The 22,270-nt window shown below is 41.6% G+C and overlaps 2 protein-coding genes across 2 annotated transcripts in view; one reads left to right on the top strand and one right to left on the bottom strand.

The window, feature by feature from the left end:
- Window positions 1–16,177, bottom strand: part of LOC113656963 — a 67,043-nt gene extending 50,866 nt beyond the window's left edge. Inside the window, exon 1 of the mRNA XM_047814268.1 lies at window positions 16,150–16,177. The gene's annotated coding sequence lies outside the window, so the exon portion shown is untranslated. The remainder of the gene's footprint in view (window positions 1–16,149) is intronic.
- The window catches only part of LOC125138419 (butyrophilin subfamily 1 member A1-like), a 262,663-nt gene that overhangs the window by 132,849 nt on the left and 107,544 nt on the right, over window positions 1–22,270 (top strand). The window lies entirely within an intron of this gene.

Raw genomic sequence — 22,270 nt, forward strand, 5'->3', positions numbered from 1 at the left:
GTTGGAGTCCACTGGACTCATGTGACAGAAATGTTATTTGAACTCCATTATCCAAGGTCATGTAGTCAACCTCATCCACAAGGACCATCTCAAACCTTCTGTCTCCCCGAGTTGTTTTCTTCTCAAACTCTTGTTTCAGTGTATCTGCTGCAAAAGTTCCAACAGTACTATACACTACATCTTGTTTGTATGCTTCCTGAGTCAGTTCCTCTAGTTCTTCAGATGAGACATCATTCAGCACTGGAGGAACAGCAGATGACGTTATGTCGAACATCTTGTAAAGTTTGCTCCATTCCTCTAAGTCACGACGGGCGAGCACCTTCACACCACGCATGGCATGGATCACAGCAAGCATGGCTAATATACAAGATTTCCCGTCACCTGTCCCAATTTCAAGAAGACAACCTGTGTTGGTTTTTGATTTTGGAAGCAGGAAAACCTTGTAGGTCTGTGCAATGTGAAGTATTGCCTGCACTTGGTCTTTATCATTCCTGACAACATAACGCATGAAATCTGTTATTTCTTCCAGTTTCCATGTGTTGTTGAACGCAATCTGACACAGAATTTCTTTACTCTCTGTAGAAAGTTGCATATCAGTTTGAAGAATGTTCTGTAAAAGATTAAACCCGAGTGATGGATGATCGTCTTGCAACAGTTCGAGCACATCCAAGAGGAAATTTCGATCATGTTTATGTGTGTGGTCGTTTTCATCCTCCTCAAAAACTAACTGCAGTACTGTCTCAAGCACTGTCAGTCTATCATGTAAAGGTAAAGTCTCATAACCAACTGCAGTGTCGAAAGAAAACACACAGCTACTGGTCAGGTCATGTTTCTTAGAGTACTCCACCATTAACTCATTTTGTAGGGTTTTCATCCTGTCTTCTAATGTCTCCTCTGAGTCTTCTTCATCAGTTATTTGATATTCACACAGGAGCGCTGAGAATTTCTTCTCTATTTTTGGAACCTGTATTAAAAAATAATAACATTATGTAACAGCCTTCAGCTGATGCATAACATTTAAAATTTTACTCAATAATATTTAACTAAGAACAACTGAGAATTGCATTTAAAATCTCTATTAATGATCATTTACAGTAAATCTGTTACCTCATCTATTTCAATTTCAGCCTCCAGAGGCTGTTGCATTATATAAGTTTGGTGATGTTGCTCATGGCCTCTCAGCCTCTGTTTCTGCTTCAGCGTCTCTCTGGCTCGTGAAAGCTTCTCAGCAGCAAGATCACTTTCCCTTCCAATCTGTTCCTCAATTCTTTTTTCATGTTCAAGCTGGGCCTGTCTCCTCTGCTTCTCTCTTTCTCTTCGTTGCTCCTCTTCCTCTCGTGCATCATCTTCATCTGTTTTAAATTAAAGACACCACAGACTGAGACTATTCTGGTTCATAAAGATAATCTTTCAGAAACATTACTTAAATGATGCAATATACTGTCGACATAAAAATGTCCATTAAATTAAACTTATATAAAAATATAACCGATTAATATTTTTTTTCATGAATGTATTAATCAACCTCAGTTCTTATCAAAATCATGCATTCTTACTTGTTTATGTTTCCTTCCACAAGAGGTAATTTTTGTATTAATATAGTAATATTAGATAATATCTTTACTGTTGACCAAAATGTGGTGTCATTACCCCATTACACAGACCTGTGCAAAAAAAAAAAGCTTATTTTCTAGTTCTATGGAGTAATCAAAGGCGTTTGTGTCTGTGTGGTTGTGAGGTGGGTGTGTGCATGTGTGTGTGTATGGGCACTTGTGTGTGTGAGCATGTGTATGTGTGCGAGTGTGTTGTTCAGGCTTTCTCCACAGAACTCAATGTAAAAAGCCTGAAAATATATATATATATATATTTTTGCACAGGCCTGTGTAATTGGGTAAGAATAAAAATTTTACCTCTTCCCAGCTGAGGGAACTATTAACAACCAAGAATGCATGTTTTTTTCATGTCATGGCCATGCATTGAAAATAAATGTGGTTATAATGGCAGTCAATAGGGCTGAAAAAGTAAATGGGGAAGAAATAAATAAAATCTGATGCTGCACAAAAACAGCCAATGTTGTTAGTAATCTTTGACCTATCCAAAACTCTAATAATATGTAAAAAAAAAAAAAACACTTTGCTTATTTTATATTAAAAATAAGTCATTTTGTCTGTATTTTTATGCAAATTTGTGACATCACTAATTAAATTAATAAGTAAAAAAAACATTTTTTTTGTAGTTTTCATTAGAACTGATTACGATTAACAGGTTTATGCAATATCATGTGAAAAATATTAATCTGATATATTTTTTTTTAATTTATGGACATTTTTGGTCTCAAAACACACATAGTTTTAAAATCTTAAAAAATAGAACATTATAGACCTGGTCAAAAATTTGAAATACTCTTTCCAAAGTACAGGTTATATAAAGGTTTGTCCCAGTAAGTCATTTCTCTAGCTGAAACACGGAGAAAAAGAGAGACCAAAAAATGTGGAAACTATGTCCCCTAATGGACAAAAATGTCCTAAAGTGTCCAGAAGGGTTACAAAAGTTGACAATTTTAAATGACATGTCGTGGCATAATGGTTAGAGAGTCTGACTCGTAATCCTAAGGTTGTGGGTCCGAGTCTCGGGCAGGACACGACTGAGGTGCCCTTGAGCAAGGCACCGAACCCCCCATCTGCTCCCCTGGCGCCGCAGCATAAATGGCTGTTCACTTCTGTGTGTGCACTTTGGATGGGTCAAATGCAGAGAACAAATTCTGAGTATGGGTCACCGTACTTAGCCGTATGTCACGTCACTTTCACTTTTCTATTGTAAATAAAATTGGAAAGTGATTGGAAAGTTAAGTTTTCATTTTATTCAAATTTTAAAAACATCCCAATATTTCTGGAATTTGGAGTTGTAAACTGGATGCTGCAATTTACTCATAATAAATTCTGACAAGACAGAAGTGCTAATACTAGGATCAGACACTGCTGGAAATATGCTTTCAGATTACAGAGTAATTCTGGATGGCCTATTAGTGGCATCATGTACAGTAGTGAAAATCATTGGTATTATTGCATATACAAACCACATTTGGATCAAAATGCAGTAGCACTTTTGTTTGACCACAAAACAGTAACTGATCCACACAAGACTGGCTCCCGGTAAAATTTTGCATTGATTATAAAATACTATTGTTAACTTATATAACACTGATCCATGCCTCACTGAGATCCTGCTCAGCTGCCTACATCATGGGGCTCACCACAGGGAACATGGACGACTACAAAGATGCATACTGCAACATGCACAGAGTGGTGAAGGAGGTAAAGAAGCACCACAGGAAGAAACTGGAGTCATAATTCCAATGTGGTTGCTCCAGGAGCCTGCGGCAAGACTGAGAATGATCACGGACTACCAAAAACCATCCTCCAGAGCAGAGAATGTTAACACATGCCTTCTTTGGCAGAAGAGCTGCATCTAACAGCACTAACTGTACTAACAGTGTGCATGCTGAGAGAGTCAGAGAGAAAAACACGTTCACGATCTCAGAGCATGATGTGAGTAAGGCATTCGGGAGAGTAAACATCAGGAAGGCAGCAGGACCAGACGGCATCACACGTCGGGTCCTGAAGGCCTGAAGGTGTTCTACGATATATTCAACCTCTCCTTAAAGCAGTGTGTAATCCTCACATGCTTTAAACAATCCATCATATTTCCTGTCCTGACGAAACCCCAGCCCACCAGCCTTAATAACTATCCCCCTGTAGCCCTGACCTCTGTCCTGATGAAGTGCTTTAAAAGACTTTTCAGAGACTCTTTTGACTCATTCGGCCAGAAACTCAACAGCTACATTCCCACACACAAAGGAGGTAATGTCTTGGATCTTGTTTTCACCAGTCCTTTTCCAGCTACAGACATGACTGCTACCCCACTACACGTGTCCGATCATCACCTGGTATACTTCACCATCACTCTCCCTAACCTATCTGAAACTACCTCTGACCCCCTCGCCACATCCTTCACTCTGTCTCCCCTTCTTCCGTAGCTTCTGGCACTCTTTCTTCACTTCCTGATCCTGAGTCATTTTTCTCACTACCCTTGGACTCAGCCACAGATACTTTTCTCTCATCTCTTTCCTCAACTGTGGTCTTTTTCTGCCCTCTGTCCACTAAACCTAAGAAATCTTCTTGTTCTGCCCCTTGGCTTTCAGATGTGCTGTGCAACAATCGAAGAGAGCTGAGATCATCATCAGAGAAAGTGGAAGAAATCACAACTTGATGCAGATCTTTATTCTTACTGTACACTGTATTCTTACTCACCAAGTTCTCCTCAGATGTGACTTCTGCAAAGACTTCCTTTTACAAGGAAAAGCTTGAAGCTTTGTCACATGGCCCTCAGAAGCTCCACAACATCATCTCTTCTCTACTCAACCCCCTGACTCCACCTTCTTCATCCTCCCTGACTGCAGAAAACTTTGCTTCTTTGTACCATGAGATGATTGAGGAGATCTGCAGGACCTTCACTTCTGCCCCAACTGCACTTGTATCTCACAGTATAGATTCCCCCACTCCATCCACTCCATTCCACTATGCTCAAGACCATCTCACAAGACCTTCTGCCCTTCATTACCAATATCATCAATAATTCCATAGCATCTGGTCAGGGACCAACTACTTTCAAGAGAGCAAGAATTATTCCCATCCTAAAGAAATGCAGACTCACCACTGGTGTCTCAAATTTTTGACCACAAATGCTGCTCAGTTACTTGTTCAGTCTCTTGTCATTTCAAGACTGGATTACTACAACACACTGCTGGCAGGTCTACCTATGAACGCAATTTGTATTCTGCAAATGATCCAAAATGCATCTGCATGGCTTGTTTTCAACCTGCCTAAGTTCTTGCATACCACCCCGCTGCACTGCCTCCACTTGCTTCCGGAATATGCACACATCAGATCTAAAACACTGATGCTGGCCTACAAAGTCAAAAATGGACTAGCTCCTTCTTACCTCAAAGCCCTCATCACCATCTCTCAGGGTAAGAGGCAAGTATACTACAAGACTCTTTTCCTTTCTGGCACCAAGCTGGTGGAATGACTCACTGGCTATTTTCAAACAGCGGTTGAAGACTTACTTATTCAGGAAAGACTTCAATTAACACTTCTTTCCCTAATTTTTGTATTTTTGCATAAAATAATAATAATAAAAAAAGTGTTTTTTCAACATTACTGGCCACACTCTGGGCATCCATATGCACTTCCTTCAGACAAGTAAAAGCTGGAGTAATGTGATGTAAATGGTCTTTTTTTGTTCACTTTGCTTTGTCACACCCGAGCCAATAAATCAATGTGATTTCACACAGAGCCATTCCACAGACTCTTATTCCCTGGTTAGGAAACCGGGTTAAAATATATGTTAATATCTAAGGTGGTGGACAAAAAAACATGGTGGGTCTTGGATATTGTTGATAAGGCCACATGTGGATGGAAAGCACCAGTTTCTGTGCTGTGAGGTTTTAGTCTTGATGGAGCTGCTCCTGCCGGAGGGTGAATGCCTTGAAAAGATCAAGACATGCCAGATTGCAGCCCAACACCTTCTCAGCAGAGAGAATGACACTCTATAGCTGGTTCATCAGCAGAGCCAGAATAATTGTATCGAAAGCTGCTTTGTGTGGGTTCTGCCTTATGAAGACTTGATGTCTCTTTATCTAGTATGGAGAACGTCGTTCTGGTGGTGGGTGAGGGAGTAGTTCAGATGAGCATCTGTGACAAGGCCCCAGCCACTGCTCTGGAGGTGGTGGTGAAGCTGATGGAATGGAACTGAAATTGATGGATGATGTTAGGACTGTCCCATTGACTTTCAAAGCAACAGTAGAACTCATTCAGACTGTTGGCCAGAGGCAGATGAAGAACTGCTGTTGAGGTTTCTCAGAGTACAGCTGTTTAGCTTCTCTCTGACTTGCTAAACTTGTACATTAAAACTTTAAACCTAATTCCATTCTTGCTCTTGAATGCAGCTTCCTTCTCCTGCCTTAGCTGTCCGAGTCTGGCTGTGAATTTTAACAGACCGTGATGCATGATGGTACACAGCTATCCTCACAGAAGCTTATATGAATGTCACAGCCTCTGGGAACCCAGTCAGTACAGTCCAAACATATCTGAAGATACTCCAAAGTCTCCCTGGTCCACTGCTTTGATGTCCTCACAACAGGTTTAGAGAGTTGTAACTTTTCTAAACTTACAGTACTGAATAGTGTTAATTTCATCACCTATTTTTAACTTAGTCTTAGTCTTGGGCCAAATGTCCTTGTTAGTTTTAGGTTGGGTGTAAAGAGTTTTTTCTGTCACCACTTTTGAATAAGAAACAATATCAAGGCTATAAAACTTATCAAAACTCCGCGAATCACAAAAGTATCAGTGAGAAGTTGAGAACACATTTAAACAGTACATACACTCGGGCTTGATGCACATCACATGTTTTACTTTATTGATACTGCTTTTAATCGTAATGTTAAGACTGGTCATCGGGACATAAGCTGTCATGTACAATAAAAGTGCCTGCGCAGCGACAGGAAATATCATTTAACACAAAAAGCTGCCTAGACGGTGGACTTGTGCTCAGGATTTTTTTTACATTTTTTTTTTTTTTTGAGCGGCGTGTGGACAAATTCTTTCTACGCACACACAATTTTATTTCTTGATAACAGACCGCTGCTAACTATAACACACAGTTGCCATGAAAAACAGAGCGTTGCCATGGACACACAGGATTATAACCGTAGAGATGGAGCGCACTATTTTCTTTGGCGGAAGCAATACAATTGTTCAGCAGTTTGGTGTTGCAGCCACAGGCGTATGAGACCTGTAACTTCAGCGCGAAGCTGCAAACTTGTTCTGAATATTTTAAAGGCGTAACAGCTGATGAAAAGCCAGAGACAATTTTAGACGAAAATAAAGAGAGATTTTATCTTAGTTTTTATTTTATACAAAACAATCTCGTCTCGTCTTTTTTCGTCAACAATAATGCATGTTAATTTAGTCTTAGTCAGCGTTTTTGGACAGTGGTGCAATCGTGTCATCGTCTCGTATTAGTCCTGAAAAAAAGAAGTTGTTGACGAACATATTTCGTCTCGTCTCGTCTGACGAAATTAACACTGGTACTGAAGAATCACTGTAAAATCATTCCACAAGCCATTATTTATGTAACCTGCCTCCTATCCGTCTGCAGTTGACACTCAAAAACACCCGTCTGCCAGTACCAAATAAAAACACTTCATTATGAGTGAAGTGAGTGCTTTGGGGTAGTAATCATGAAGCATATATCACAGGAGATCATTTGGACATGGGTATGATGGTTGTTGATTATTGATTGATGGTTGTTGAATTAACTGGGCATGAACACCTTCCACAGAGAGGAGTTAATATCATCAACTACATAATTTAGCTGTTCAGAGCTTTTCTAAGCACTCGACTGATATATTAGCAGGTCCCTTATCCTTATGAAGATTGGGACTGAGAGACCTCAGTCAGTCAGTATTGGGAACAGCATCTCCATCACCACCACACTGAGCACTGGAGCCCCACAGGGTTGCGTTCTCAGCCCACTACTGTTCACTCTGCTGTGTTCACTCAAGACTGTGTATCAACACACAGATCAAACCATATTATCAAGTTCGCTGTTGACATGACCGTGGTGGGTCTCATCAGTAATAACAATGAGTCAGCATACAGAGAGGAGGTGCAACAGGTAACTGCCTGGTGTAGAGCCAACAACCTGTCTCTGAATGTTGATAAAACTAAAGAGATGGTTGTGGACTTCAGGAAAGCACAGAGCGACCACTCTCCACTGAACATCGATGGATTATCTGTAGAGATCGTCATGAGCACCAAATTTCTTGTTCTTCATCTAGCGGAGAACTTCACCTGGTCACTCAACACCAGCTCCATCACCAAGAAAGCCCAGCAGCATCTCTACTTCTTACAAAGGCTGATAAAGGCACATCTCCCTCCCCCCATCCTGACTACTTTTTACAGAGGGACCATTGAGATCATCCTGAGCAGCTGCATTACTGTCTGGTTTGGGAATTGCACCATGTCTGATCGCAAGTCCTGAATATAACAGAACTGTACTGAGAACAATATACAGTATACACACACACACACACACACACCTGTATGAACTGCACTGACCTACACCAAATACACACCTTTCCAATATACATCTATAACACTGTTTACATGTCGTTTTCACACACTGTTTTTGCTCTTATCACATGCTGTCTGTCACATTTCAGTCGATTGCTGTTTTGCACAATACATTACAATACCTCATATTGCTGCTGCTACAATACTAAGTGTTCATTCTAGTATTTCTGCACATGCAGTATAGAATATACATATGTTATACACTGGTCAGCTATGCTTTTTTGTATTGTCTTTTGTGTATTGTCTTTTGTATATTGCCTTTTTGTATTGTCTTTTTTGTATTGTCTTGCATTGTTTGTTTGCGCTGTCTTTTGTCCTGCACTGTCTTCTTGTCTCTTGTATCACACTCTTTATATCAGGTTGCACAGATGCACTCTATGTGTCTAGGACTAACTTACTTCAGTCCTTATCTCTGTGTTGTTCTATGTCTGTGGTCCTGGAGAAACATTGTCTCATTTAACTGTATACTGCATATGATATATAAGGTTGAAATGACAATAAAAGCTTCTTGACTTGACTTGATTGGCTCAGTATAGTGTTCCCCTTACATCCACTCTGATAACTCAGGAACAGGGGAGCCATGGTTTCTGATTGCCTCCTGCAATGACGTTGGAGACAGTAACATTATCTATACGCTTGATAATGTAGCCAGTAACAGATTATGTGTACTGGTCAACAGTACACCACATCTGGGATGTCATGGACAAGGTGTTGGACTATTGCTTGGATGGTTGTGAGTTTGAATCTTAGGTCCAAAAAACTGTCACTGCTAGGCTCCTGAGCAAGGTCCGTGTTATGTACTGTTATGTGCCATGTTTTAAAGCAGCAGCATATCAAAGGTTGACACTAATTAGCACAGATATCAGATTGCCAGTTTGGAAAGATAACCATGCATAATTCAATGCAAAAATAATTACAGGAACCCGACTAATAAATAGATTTGACTAGGCCAAAAAATATACTGTGAAAAACCATGAAAGGAAAACAGTCACTGGGACAAATTCAAATTCTAGTTGATGAGATGGTACATTTTTTACATTTTTTAGGGGACTAGAGGATTTATTATAATTATAGGTAAAATTCTCCCAGCCTCATCTATGCTGGGCATCTGGGGAGGAGTCTCTGTGTGATATCTGAACCTGGGGTTCAGGGAGAACAAATGTGATTCTGCCTGGGCCACGAGACAGTGAACTGACTCCTTATTTGGCACAGCTTTGAGAGCATGCTAATGCAGGTTTAATCTCCATGATTGTTCAGAATTTGACAATTTCTGTGTTTTAAATATGCTATTTTAAATAAGACAAAATTAGCCTGAAAGCAACTGGAAAAGCACTGATATTAATAATGCAACAGAGCGACAATGACAAGACGAAAACATATGTGACAAAACTATGGTGCAGCGTGGTATCTTCAGAGATCATGATTTAAAACAAATTACAGAAATTCTTCTTAAAAAACTGACATACCATAATTTGGGCATGTTGATCTCTTCTTTTCATAATGTGTATCGCAGTCCAGATGTATTTGCTCGTGGTCTCCACTCTCTCGAATTGTGAAATATGGATCATCTAGTGGATTAAACATGTACCACAAATGTGGATTTTTGTAGCAGTCTCTCTCTGAGCACTCGCCATACTTCACATTGATGTAGATTGTTCTGATAAAGTTGATGGGTACAAATAATTTTGGAACTTTTTTTTCGTAGCCTTCAACTGTGAACTAAACATACAGGAACAGATAGGAGCTGTTAAATATTCACTTCAAATGTTTTCACACAAAATGTTTGCAATGTTATAATAACTTAAGGAAACATATTGACTGTGTGCATTACTGTAATATATATGTCAGATATAGGCCATGGCTCCTTAGATTCGATGCAGACGGTCCATTTGTACTGAGTATTATTGTGAATAGTTATCTCTCCTCCCAGGAACCCCATTCTGAAATGAAAGTGTTTACCGCAATAAATAAGAAATAAAACAACGACACCATGCAGCTGCTTTGTGCACAGGGGAATTATCATGCTGGAACAGTGTTTGGGACTCTTACTATAAGTGAAGGGAAATTGTAATGCTTCTGAGACATTCTTTACTATACAATAATTGTGAACATCCAACTTTGTGATAACAGTTTTGGAACAAATTACATAAGTGTGTGAGTGTCCACAACCTTTTGGCCATACAGTGTATGTACTATTTATATACTGACCTTGTTTCCTTTCTCCTACTCCTTGTAAATCTTCATCTGCCAGTAAGCAGGAAAAAGATTATTTATTATGAGCAGGACTTTTACTCTAGAAGCCAAAGTCTCTCAACACAATTGCCCCAGTAGGCACATTTAATCCATTATAAAATGTACATTTCAAATTGTTAGTTGATCAATCTGATTTTTTTAAGAATTTCCATTTCAAAATCATCACTATTAATTAATTAGTAATTAATAATTAGTCATCAATTGATTACATCTTTAAATTAATATAATTCAGCCAGTGGGCAACATTTAATCCATTATAAATTCACTTTATTGATTAAACTGAGTTCTCTATTCTTAAAATAAAGATCAATAAAGCATTATATAATGGATTAAAATAAATTAGTTGAATTTAAAGCATTATATAATGAATTAAAATAAATTAGTTGAATTGTATATTATGCCCTGCCCTGTTTATATGTACATGTTTCATTTTTCTCTGTAGTTCTGTACTTCTACCCATTTTACTATTTTTCCTTACACTTCTACTTTACTAAAACACATCCCACTTCATATCATCCTGTGTATGTTTATGTACTGTATGTGACAAATACAATTTTAATTTTATAATGGATTACAGACATTTTTAATTTGACTAGACTAGGCCATTATGAAAGGATCTGACTTGATTAACTAACCCTGGTTGAGTTAAATAGACAGAAATATTGAATTTGAATGAAAGGATCTGACTTGATCATCTAACACTTAACTATTTAACTCTCTGGTTGAGTTAAATAGACTGAAATATTGAATTTGAATGAATATTAGAGAGTAGAAGCGCTCTCTGTATGTGTGTGTTGTTTGTCTGTCTGTCAAGTGCAGGGAAAGAAAAAAATAAGGAAAGACTAGGCAATATGTTGCAGTCAAAGCACTTTAAGAGATGCCCCTGCTTTATCACGGGGGACGACTCGCATTCTCTTTGCGTTGTGTGTTTTGGAGAGGAGCATGAATGGTCAGCTCTAGAGGGAGCTGGGTGCGTGCATTGTAAGGGATTCCCTCTCTGCACTCTCCGATTCTGTCTGGCTGTATTTTCGGCTTTGGCTGCGCCTCGTGATTCGGGTCCTGCATCTGCTGAGGCAGCGCGGCGGCTTCAATCATCAGGTTCCCAGGTTAGCGGAGGCAGAGCAAGAGACTGGTGTTTCCATTTCTCTTGCCCTCTGCCCTGACTCTGTTCGCTTGGTTTCGGGAGCTTGCGCTGCGATTTCTCAAGACCCTGAAGAGAGCATGCTGCTTTCTGCGTCCGGCTATGAGGAGCTCGATGTTGGAGGGGAGGGGCTTTCCACCTCTGAACAACCAACACAATCAGGGGCATTCAAGGAGCTCCTCAAGGTGGTAACTGTTCGCTGTTCGAGAGGTTGAATTTAGATTGGCCTGAAGAGGAAGTTAGTATCGTCTGTTCTAAGTTGGACGACCGGTTTCTGACTTCAGGCCGTCAGCCACCTTCACACAGGCGTATGCCATTTCTTCCAGACCTCCATGCTGAGGTATCGAGGTCTTGGAGAAATCCTTTTTCGGCACGTATATTTTCTCCAGCCATGTCTGACTATTCAGCCATTATGGGGCTTGAAGGCCATGGGTATGGGGCGATGCCTATGGTTGAAGAGACGCTGGCTAGCTATCTCTCACCTGCATCACCCACATGGAAAAAACCTGCCCTTCCATCCAAGTTTTGTAGGACCACTTTGGCCCTTGTGGGTAAGGCCTATGAGGCAGCGGGTCAAGCGGGTGCGGCTCTACCGAGGCACTGATCTCGTGCTCTGTGCCATGAAGCAGACAGCCCGCTCTATAGGCCGTTCTATGGCTGCGCTGGTTGCTACGGAGAGGCACCTGTGGCTCAATCTGATAGGCATAAAGACTAAGGATAAGTCCTTTCCCCTGGACGCCGCGGTCTCACCTCAGGGTTTGTTCAGCTATGCGGTAAGTACTGTCGTCGACAGGCAACCGGAGGTGAAACGCCAGTCAGCGGCATTCAGGGAGTTTCTCCCTCACCACGGGGAACAGGTTGGGCCATCATCTAGCCTCACCCCCTCCCCCCTTCTAGCTCACTCAGGGCAGTAAAAAGGGTTAGTGTGGCGGCCCGGACTTGTCTGGTGAGGGGGGACCTTAGGTCTGTCATCTCAGCCAAGCAAGCCACAAAGGAGTCCTGATGCCAGAGGGCAGAAGCTCCTGGGAGCGTCCTATTCAGGATTGCTCCCCCTACTACCTGCCCTGCCGTCTTTGTTGTTTCGGAGGGCAGTGGAGCCTGTGTCAGTTCCCCTTTCTGTGCGGATCTTCCTGGATTACTGTCTGCCAGTGTGCTGTTTCAGGGCACCTGGGAGGTCTGCGCAAGTTTGACGCCACTGTCAGGCAGCCTGGCAGCATGGAAGCTTCTGCCAGGGGTGTCTCAGTGGGCCCTGGATACCGTAGAAAGAGGGTACAAGATCCAGTTTTCCTCCCATCCTCCGCGCTTCCAGGGCGTGTTGCCCACGAACGTGGGCGGGCACTAGGCGGTGTTCCTCCGAGAGCAACTCCTCTTGCTTCTGGAGAAAGGGGCCATAGAGCATGTTCCCCTCCCAGGGCGGAACTCCGGCTTTTACAGCCGATATTTTGTTGTTCCCAAGAAGGACAGGTGGCTGCAACTGATTTTGGACCTGCGGGCTCTGAACTGTACTCTGAAGACTTACAAGTTCAAGATGCTCACACTCAGCCAGTCATCAAAATGCTGTGCATGCCCACATGAGGTCCTTAGGCCTCAGACTGAACCCAGGAAAGTCCTTTCTCCTTCTCAGAGAACCACCTTTCTGGGGTTAGTTTGGGACTCCACCACGATGCGGGCACATCTGTCTCCCACTCGGGTGGCCTCCATCATGTCAGCGGTGAAAGCTATTTGGCTAGGCCATGGCCTCTCTGTCGCCGAGGCACAGAGGGTGCTCACCCTCATGTCAGCAGCAGCCAACGTTATCCCTTTGGGTCTGCTTCAGATGAAGCTATTCCAGCTCCAGCTCAGGGGTGCGGGCTTTCATCCACGCAAACATCCCCTCAGGGTTATACGGGTTACGCGCCGTAGGCTTCGTACACTTCTTATGTGGAAAAAACCCTTCTTGGCCTTGGGTCCCATTCTAGGGGCGTGTCACCGTCGCAGGACTCTTTTGACGGACGCCTCGCTCTCGGGCTGGGGCGCGGCCTTGGATGGCCGCCCTGCCCGAGGTTTATGGGAGGGCCCCTGTCTCTCATAGCACATAAATTGGCTTGAGATGAGGGCTGTGTTTCTATCATTGAAACACTTTCTCCCACACCTCAAGGGCTGCCATGTCCTAGTGCAGACAGACAGACGCGGTGGTGTCCTATATCAATCATCAGAGCGGTCTGCGTTCACGCCCCCTGTTTAGGTTGGCACGGCAGATTCTGCTCTGGGCAGAGACCTGGTTTCTTTTGCTGAGAGCAGTTTTTAACCCAGGGCATGTAAATCGGGAGGCAGACTTCCTGTCGAGGCAATTGCTGAGGCCCGGGGGAGTGGCGTCTTCACCCACTCGTGGTGTAATCTGGCAGATTTTTGGCCGGGCGGAAGTGGATTTGTTTGCCTCCAAGGAGTCGACCCAATGTCCGCTGTGGTTCTCCCTCTCTCATTCGGCCCCGTTGGGCCTGGAACAACCTGGTATGGACGTGGCGAGGCTCCATCTGTACACCTTTCCCCCAGTAGCTCTGCTCCCACAAGCCCTAGCCAGAGTGTGCCACGACTGGGTCAACCTTCTCCTAGTTGCCCCTTGTTGGCCCTCTCGAGTTTGGTTCATGGACCTAGTCTCCCACCTGAACGGCACTCCATGGGAGGTTCCCATCAGAAGGGATCTCCTCTCTCAGGCGCAGGGGGCAAACCTTCACCTCACCCCGCCCCAAGATGTGAAAGCTTTGAGTCTGGCACCTGAGGGGGACCAGCTCCTAGATGCAGGCCTCTCAACTGAGGTGACAGAGACTCTGCTGAATGCTAGGGCTCCCTCTACTAGGAAGCTGTATGCTCTGAAGTGGAGGCTTTTTTGCCTCTGGTGTGATGAGCACTCTCAGGATCCAGTTCACTGCCCGGTTGGTACAGTGCTGGAGTTCCTGCAGTCTTGCTTCGCTCGGGGCCTGTCCCCATCTACTCTAAAGGTGTACGTGGCCGCGGTCACTGCAAACCACGAACCTGTCCTTGGGGCCTCCTTGGGTAGGCATCCTCTGGTCTCTTGCTTTCTGCGTGGTGAGAGGCGGCTGAGGCCTTCCTCTGGACCACGGCTTCCTTCCTGGGACCTCACTGTTGTCCTGGAGGGGCTGCTGGAAGCCCCCTTTGATCCCATGGAGTCAGCCTCCGAGAAGTTTCTGACCCTGAAGTTGGCTCTGCTTCTAGCCTTGGCCTCTCTCAGGAGAGTCTGTGATTTGCAGGCTTTGTCGATCGCCCCTGCCTGCCTAGAATTTTCCCCCGGCATGTCCAAGGCTAGCCTTCACCCCAGGCTGGGATATGTCCCTAAGATGCCCAGGATGGCGGGTTGCCCAATCATCCTGAGGCCTACTGTCCCCCGCCCCATGAGTCGGCGGAACAGTGGAGGCTGCACTTGCTTTTCCCGGTAAGGGCCTTGAGGAGTTACGTCAACCGCTCTAGCTCATCACATAACTCCTCCCCCTTTTTGTCTGTTTTGGGGGCCGAAATATGGTGATCTGAGAGAGTTTTATCTACTAACATTTTTACATTTCCATTTTATAATGTATTAAAATGTGCTTCCTGGCACAATAATATTGCCAGATATGGTGATTGAAGAGGGATTATAAAACATTCCACAGTAAAACTGGTTGAACCGGTTTATTTTTATATATGTACATATTTTACTTTTACCGTTTTTAATATCTAATGATTATTAAAACGTTAAGCCTTTTGTCTAATTCTAAATTCTGTGGACTGTTTTGTATTCGTTTGTCACACATTTATTACAAACATACGGTTTTATAGTAATTATTGTTCTGTGCTGTAGGAGCTGTTCCGTTTTCAGTGCTATTACTGTAAGTATCCACCCTGAAATCTACGTGCTGTTTCTTTAACCGTGCTCTCAGAAAGAGCAGCTGGATGAGCCACATTCCAGAAATTAAGATACAGACAGGTGGATAAATAGAGTTTTGAATGTACAGTACATGTGTTTCTAGATACAACATGCGTTGGTCTAAAGCCTGATCATGTGAGAATCCTTAAGAACAATTTCCTCATCAATACAACATTTATCAGACTGTATATTTATAATCACACCCTCCAGTGTCACCCAGATGAGGTTGAGGTTCCCCTTTGAGTCTGGTTCCTCTCAAGGTTTATTCCTTTACCATATAATACAGTTTTTCTTCCACACAGTCACCTGAGTCACCTCAGACTTGCTCATTGGGCATAAATACTGTACAAACACATTTAAATATATCTAAAATTTATCTAGAACATTGTATTATATTAATCCTCATATTAACATTTTGTTGTTATAGACAAAGACAAAGTCAATTGTTGAAATGACTATAGAAATAAACTTGAATTGAATTGCAATAAAATCTGCACACATAATGAATGTTTCTGTATTAAACCTTATGTGAATTACTACTTACCGGTCCATAGTGACCCTCTGAATCAAAAATGAACAACATGAATTGTGAGATACATAAAGAAGAATCATAACGTTTTACTTTTGCTTTTTATTATTATAAATAAAGCTCTTTTACTTACAGAATTCACTGCAGCATCACGTCTGTCTCCTGCAGAGAGACCGATTATTAAAACATCTTTAATCTGTCAGGAGTATTTAAGCTGTCAGGATTGACTGAGGACACATTCCTATCACTCTTCAACACTCTTGCAACTTTTTGATTGGTGAAACTTTACGCATGGGCGATGTCCCTCCATTTCCTCTTTATAAAACACACCCATATTTGGAGAAACAACGCACAACGTCATTTTTTAGTATGTCAGATGGTAATTATAGATGTGGCAGTTGTGCCCAGTGCTCGTATACACATAAGTGCAAAAACTTTAATCATCCACACCCTGGCAAGACCTTATCTATTCGTGGTGTTATCACATGTAGCACCACACATGTTATTTATTTAATTCGCTGCCCGTGTGGTTTAACATATGTGGGCAAAACAACGAGAGCGCTTCGGCCTAGAATTAGTGAGCACAGAAGTACTATTTGGACAGGGGATGAACGTGTATATATGTATATTGCCTCCAGGACACCTCCCTGGGGAGGTGTTCCGGGCATGTCCAACTCGGGGGAAGGGAAGAGAGGGCCCCGGGGAAGATCCAGGATACGCTGGAGGGACTATGTCTCTCGGCTGGCCTGGGAACGCATCGGTATTCCCCCGGAAACGCTGGAAAAAGTGTCTGAAGAGAGGGAAGTCTGGGCATCCCTGCTTAGACTGCTGCCCCCACGACCCAACCCCAGATAAGCGGTAGAAGATGGATGGATGGATGGATGGATGGATGGATGGATGGATGGATGGATGGATGGATGGATGGATGGGGATCAATTTGTATTGGGGGTTGTGTCAGTGGTCTATCAAGGCTAAATGTTATGAAGCAGCTAAAATAACTATTGTGGGGAGACATAAATAATGCATATTTTTTTAATAATTCATATTTTATTTTACACGTGCACACATGGGCATGAGGGTGATGTCATTTTTTTTAAATAAATATATTATATATTAAATATATTATGAATACATTACGAGTGTAGGGGCATCTCTATTTGGCCTGAACGTAATGAAACAGTTGTATTGTTTGCATGTATTTGACTGCATGCAGCACTGTGCAGACAAATCAATCTATGACATCAAAGTTCATCGAGAGCCATTCAAAAGCTTATCACTCTCGTGTTACATTGATCTCATGTGTCAATCGATCTGTGCCGCACAGGTTGTTTCATATCTCCCTATTGAGATATGCCTCAATGGCAAATAATCAGACAAAAAAATGCTAAATTAGTACATAACTACATACGAACAACCTCTATATTGCGATATGCTCAATGCAAATAATCAGACTAAAAATCATGTGTTAAACAGTGTTTATTGTTCAGAGAACATGTACAGGAGCTTATTTTTAATAAACAATTATCTCAGCATCACATCATTGTATTTAGATAACATTGTATTTTATAAAATATATAAATAATGACTTAAACACAATATAGAAAACTAAAACAGATATTTATTGACTGATAACACTTTACAGATCTTACAACACACACTGAAAAAAATGATTCATTCAATTTACTAAAGTTAAGTGGTCGCAATCAATTTATTTAAGCTACATTTTTGTTTAAATGTAGCTTAAATAAATTAAATAAATTAGCTTATTATTCATATATAATAAGAATAACAATATGATACATTTATATTGTGCTCAAAATGCTTTAGATATGGAATGAGGGATTTCATTCAGGATCAGCTGTTTGCCATGTCCTCTACTACACCATAATATATAAAAATAATTACATCAAATAACACTCTTTATTCAGATTTAGAAGCGATTTGGAAATACAAAACAAACTATTTGCTGCAATACTGATAAACTATTGTTAATAACCCCAAAGTTGGCACCAAGATCTCATTTGTACCAAAAAGCCAGCCGTGACAGCGGAGATAGTCGCGGATGTGATAGTTTATGTAACCGGCAAAAGAAAATAACACATATTGTCGACTCATCAGCCTACATGAAACACGACTGGCCTCTACAAGTTTTGTATTTCCTGCGCCGAACATTTGACCCCCCCTTCGATAGACTGCCCCACAATGCCGGAAGTCCTCGCAGCACTCTTCTCTCCGAGGCGGGCTTTTTAAAAGGCCACATCTGTACAGGCAGGAGGTCAGGGCAGGCAGCAAACAATCAGAGAATCAAGGTACAGAACTAAGTCAAAATCGGTAATCAGATCAGACATGAAAACGCTTAGAATGACAGCAAAAGCAAGTCGAGACTTCGCACTGAGGAAATGTTTAAGTTCAGTTTATATGGGGTGGGAAATAGGAAACAGCTGTTGGCGTAATTAACCCCGGAGCGGGGCTTGTGGGAACTGCAGTCCGGAAGCACCTAGTATTCCGGGGACGCTTCTCTGAGTTGCCGGTTGAGAGGCGGGGCATGTGCGTCGACCTTGACAAATATATTGAAGGGGTAACATTAAAATACTGAAGGGGTAACATTAGTATACTGCACAGGTAAAATTAGAATAGTGCAGGGGTAACATTAATATACAGTAGGGGTAACATTAATATACTGTAGAGGTAACATTACTATACTGTAGGGGGTAATATTAGTATACTGTAGGGGTAACATTAGAACACTGTAGGGGTAACATTAATATACTGTGGGGGTAACATTACTATACTGTAGGGTTAACATTAGTATACAGTAGGGCTAACATTAGTATACCGTAGGGGTAACATTAATATACCGCACAGGTAAAATTAGTATAGTGCAGGGGTAACATTAGTACACTGTAGGGGTAACATTCATATACTGTAAAGGTAGCATTACTATACTATAGGGGTAACATTAGTACACTGTAGGGGTAACATTAATATACTGTGGGGGTAACATTACTATACTGTAGGGGTAACATTAGTATACTGTAGGGCTAACATTAGAATACTGTAGGGGTAACATTAGCATACTGCAGGGGTAAAATTAATTTACTGTAGAGGTAACATTAGTATAGTGTAGGGGTAACATTAGCATAGTGTAGGGTTAACATTAGTATACTGTATGGGTAACATTGGTATACTGTAGGGGTAACATTAGTATGCTGTAGGGGTAACATTATTATACAGTGAACCCTCCATTATATGCTCAATCCTAGCAAAACTGAACTGCTGATAATCCCAGGTGATTCATCCCCAGGTCATGATCTTGCTATATCCCTACATAATGACCTGATCTCCCCACAGCTCGCAACCTTGGGGTAACCATGGACACTCAACTGGACCTTTTCCTCTCATGTTGCTAATGTGACAAGCTCATGTCGGTTTCTTCTCTACAACATTAAATAAAATCAAATCAAACCAAATTTTGGTATGTATGTCACATACATATACATACAGGGTACGACATGCATGGTAGGTAAATGATTTATGCAACAGTCTGGTATATAGTATAAGAATAAAAAGGAATGAAATTTAGGGAATAAAAAACAAAAGGAGATAGATAAATAAAAAAGTATAAACTTTATAAAAAAAAAAAAACATTAGAAGGATTCACTCATTTTTGTCCACACAGGCTGCTCAGGTACTTGTTTAGTCTCTTGTCATTTCAAGACTGGATCATTGCAACGCACTGCTGGCAGGTCTACCTATGAACGCAATTCATTCTCTGCAAATGATCCAAAATGCAGCTGCCTGGCTTGTTTTCAACCTGACTACTGCTGCAATCCCTCCACTGGCTTTCGGAAGCTGCACGCATCAGATTTAAACATTGATGCTTGACTACAAAGTCAAAAATGGACCAGCTCCCTCTTACCTCAAAGCCCTAATCACTCCTCACAGTGCACCTCGCTCCCTCAGATCTACAGCACTGCTCCACTGGTCCCACCATCTCTCAGGGTAAGAGGTATGTTTACTACATGACTTTTTTCTGTTCTGGCACCGAGGTTTTGGAATAAACTTCCCCTAGAGGCTCAGACACTGGATATCTTCAAATGATGGTTGAAAACCTACTTATTCATGAGATGCTTCAACTAGCATTTCCTTCCCTGTTTGTTGAATATATGTCTATAAAAAACAAACAAAACAAACAGGAAAAACTAATTTGAACAAAGTTTTAGACTCATGCTATTTTAAGTATGCAGTGATAAGTACCTACCAAAGTGATGCAATGAGTCATGAACATCTAAATCTCCCTGACACTTAAAGGATCTGCTGCTAATGCCTTGGTGCCAGATACAGTACCATGGCACACATTGACAGAGGTCATGTCTCAGAGTCAAAGCTGTTTTGGAGACACAAGCAGGAACTACACTTTTTTAGGCAAACAGGTTCAATTATTCTTATTTTAATTATTTTAATTTAGGTTATTTAATTTAGTTTTAGTTTTGGTACCCTTGTGCTCCTCATGCAGGATCTGGTGTTCTCATTGCCACTGCACAATGTGGACTTGATGATCTGCTCTGGTGACCTGAACAGGAAGCATCTGATAGAAAAACACTTTATGTACAGATTTATAACTATTTTAAAACTCTTCAGTCTCTTAAATATGTGTGTGTAGTGTGTAACTACACCTACTGTGCACTTGTCATATTTCCAATCCACCTTAAGGAAGCTAAATTTAATTAATCTTGCCTAACCTGTCCTATCTGCTTCACACACCAACATCGGCTATGAACAGACACCAGCTGAGTTTTATGAACTATACAGTAAATTATTAAACACATATTTTATAATCTCCACATTATATTACACAAAAGAGTTCTGTTAAAACTGTTAAAGCTGTTAGAGTTTACTACAAGCTGAGGTTTCTATCAAATTAGCAAATAATAGCAGATTTAACAACCGTAATTTGTCCAAAATACTTAAATTTCAATGGTGTAAATTTAATTGTAGTCTTTAAATGACAGCTCTGTTAATTAGCATGATTAGCATGCTGACATTAATCCAGATATTTACGTGTGCTCAGTGTTGTTAAAGTCTAGCTGAAGTCTAAAGTCTAGTTCTTCTACTTATAATGTACTGCCTTCATTTCTGCAAACTTAAATAATAATTTTAGGATGAATATTTAAAAGTATGACAAATAATTTTTCTCTGTCTCAAGGCCTGTGATATATGTTCACTGTTCTATTCATGCTCCACATTCTGACCCTGCCCTGCTTTTGTCTATAACATTTCATTCGGTCTTAACAACTAAGCATTACAGCTGATTTTTTGTGTGTGCCACTCCTATGAAACATACAAAACATGCACTACTGTGGCTTAGAAATGAAATGTATGCAAATATCTGAGCTCCAAATATAGACTAGTAAAAGAAACTGTGTGAAGCATCATTTGTTTCCATTTGGGATAAAACATGAGTCAGATAAAAGCAACAGAGATGTGCTGGAGACAGGGTTCTTGGTATAAAAAAAGGTGCAATTTATTTAAGAAATGCAGGATAAATCTTGATGAAGGTGAAGAAAGGTGAAACTTAGCTTGGCGCAGTGTCCTCTGTGGGGTACAGAACTCAGAAATGAGGAGCAGTGACCAAGCGAGACCCAGCAGGCTTTTGAGGTGTAGGGGTTTCAGGAAGCTTCTGTTTCAGTGGTTCTGAAAAAAGAAACATAAAGTATGTGTTTCTGCAGGTAACAACCCCTTTCCTCCCTGGGAGCACCATACCCCTCAAGGCTCTTTCTCTGTCTTCAGAGCTGTAGCTGCCACTCCGACTGGCTGTCATTTTTTTTCCTGAACTTTCGCTGTCAGCTGTCCACAACATTTGAGGTGCTGAAGTGACACACTCTTTTTAGCACCCAGGAAGCAATCCTGCAATGACAGAAACAATCAAGTTACATCACAGTTGGTGTCATTGGCTCTGGCCATCCACTGCAAAGGAGCATAGTCAGTGACTAGAGTGAAATGCAGGCCTGCAAGTTGGCAGAGTGCTACTACAGAGTGCTTCAATGGCCCACTTTGTTACAAGGGCTTCTCTTTCGACTGCCACACAATTCTTTCTGAGCGGGGTTCAGCTTTTGCACGGCCTGGTGGCAGGGAGCATATAGAAGCCTGGCTAGTCTCACCCCTCGCTGCGTCAAGCCCCTCCCCACCCCTGTTTTAGGGAAAGCTAGGGGAGAAAAACCATAATATGCTGCAATCTAAGCATTTTAAGATAT

The sequence above is a fragment of the Tachysurus fulvidraco genome, chromosome 1 (genome assembly GCF_022655615.1).
Source record: "Tachysurus fulvidraco isolate hzauxx_2018 chromosome 1, HZAU_PFXX_2.0, whole genome shotgun sequence".
NCBI classification, from domain to species: Eukaryota; Metazoa; Chordata; class Actinopteri; order Siluriformes; family Bagridae; genus Tachysurus; species Tachysurus fulvidraco.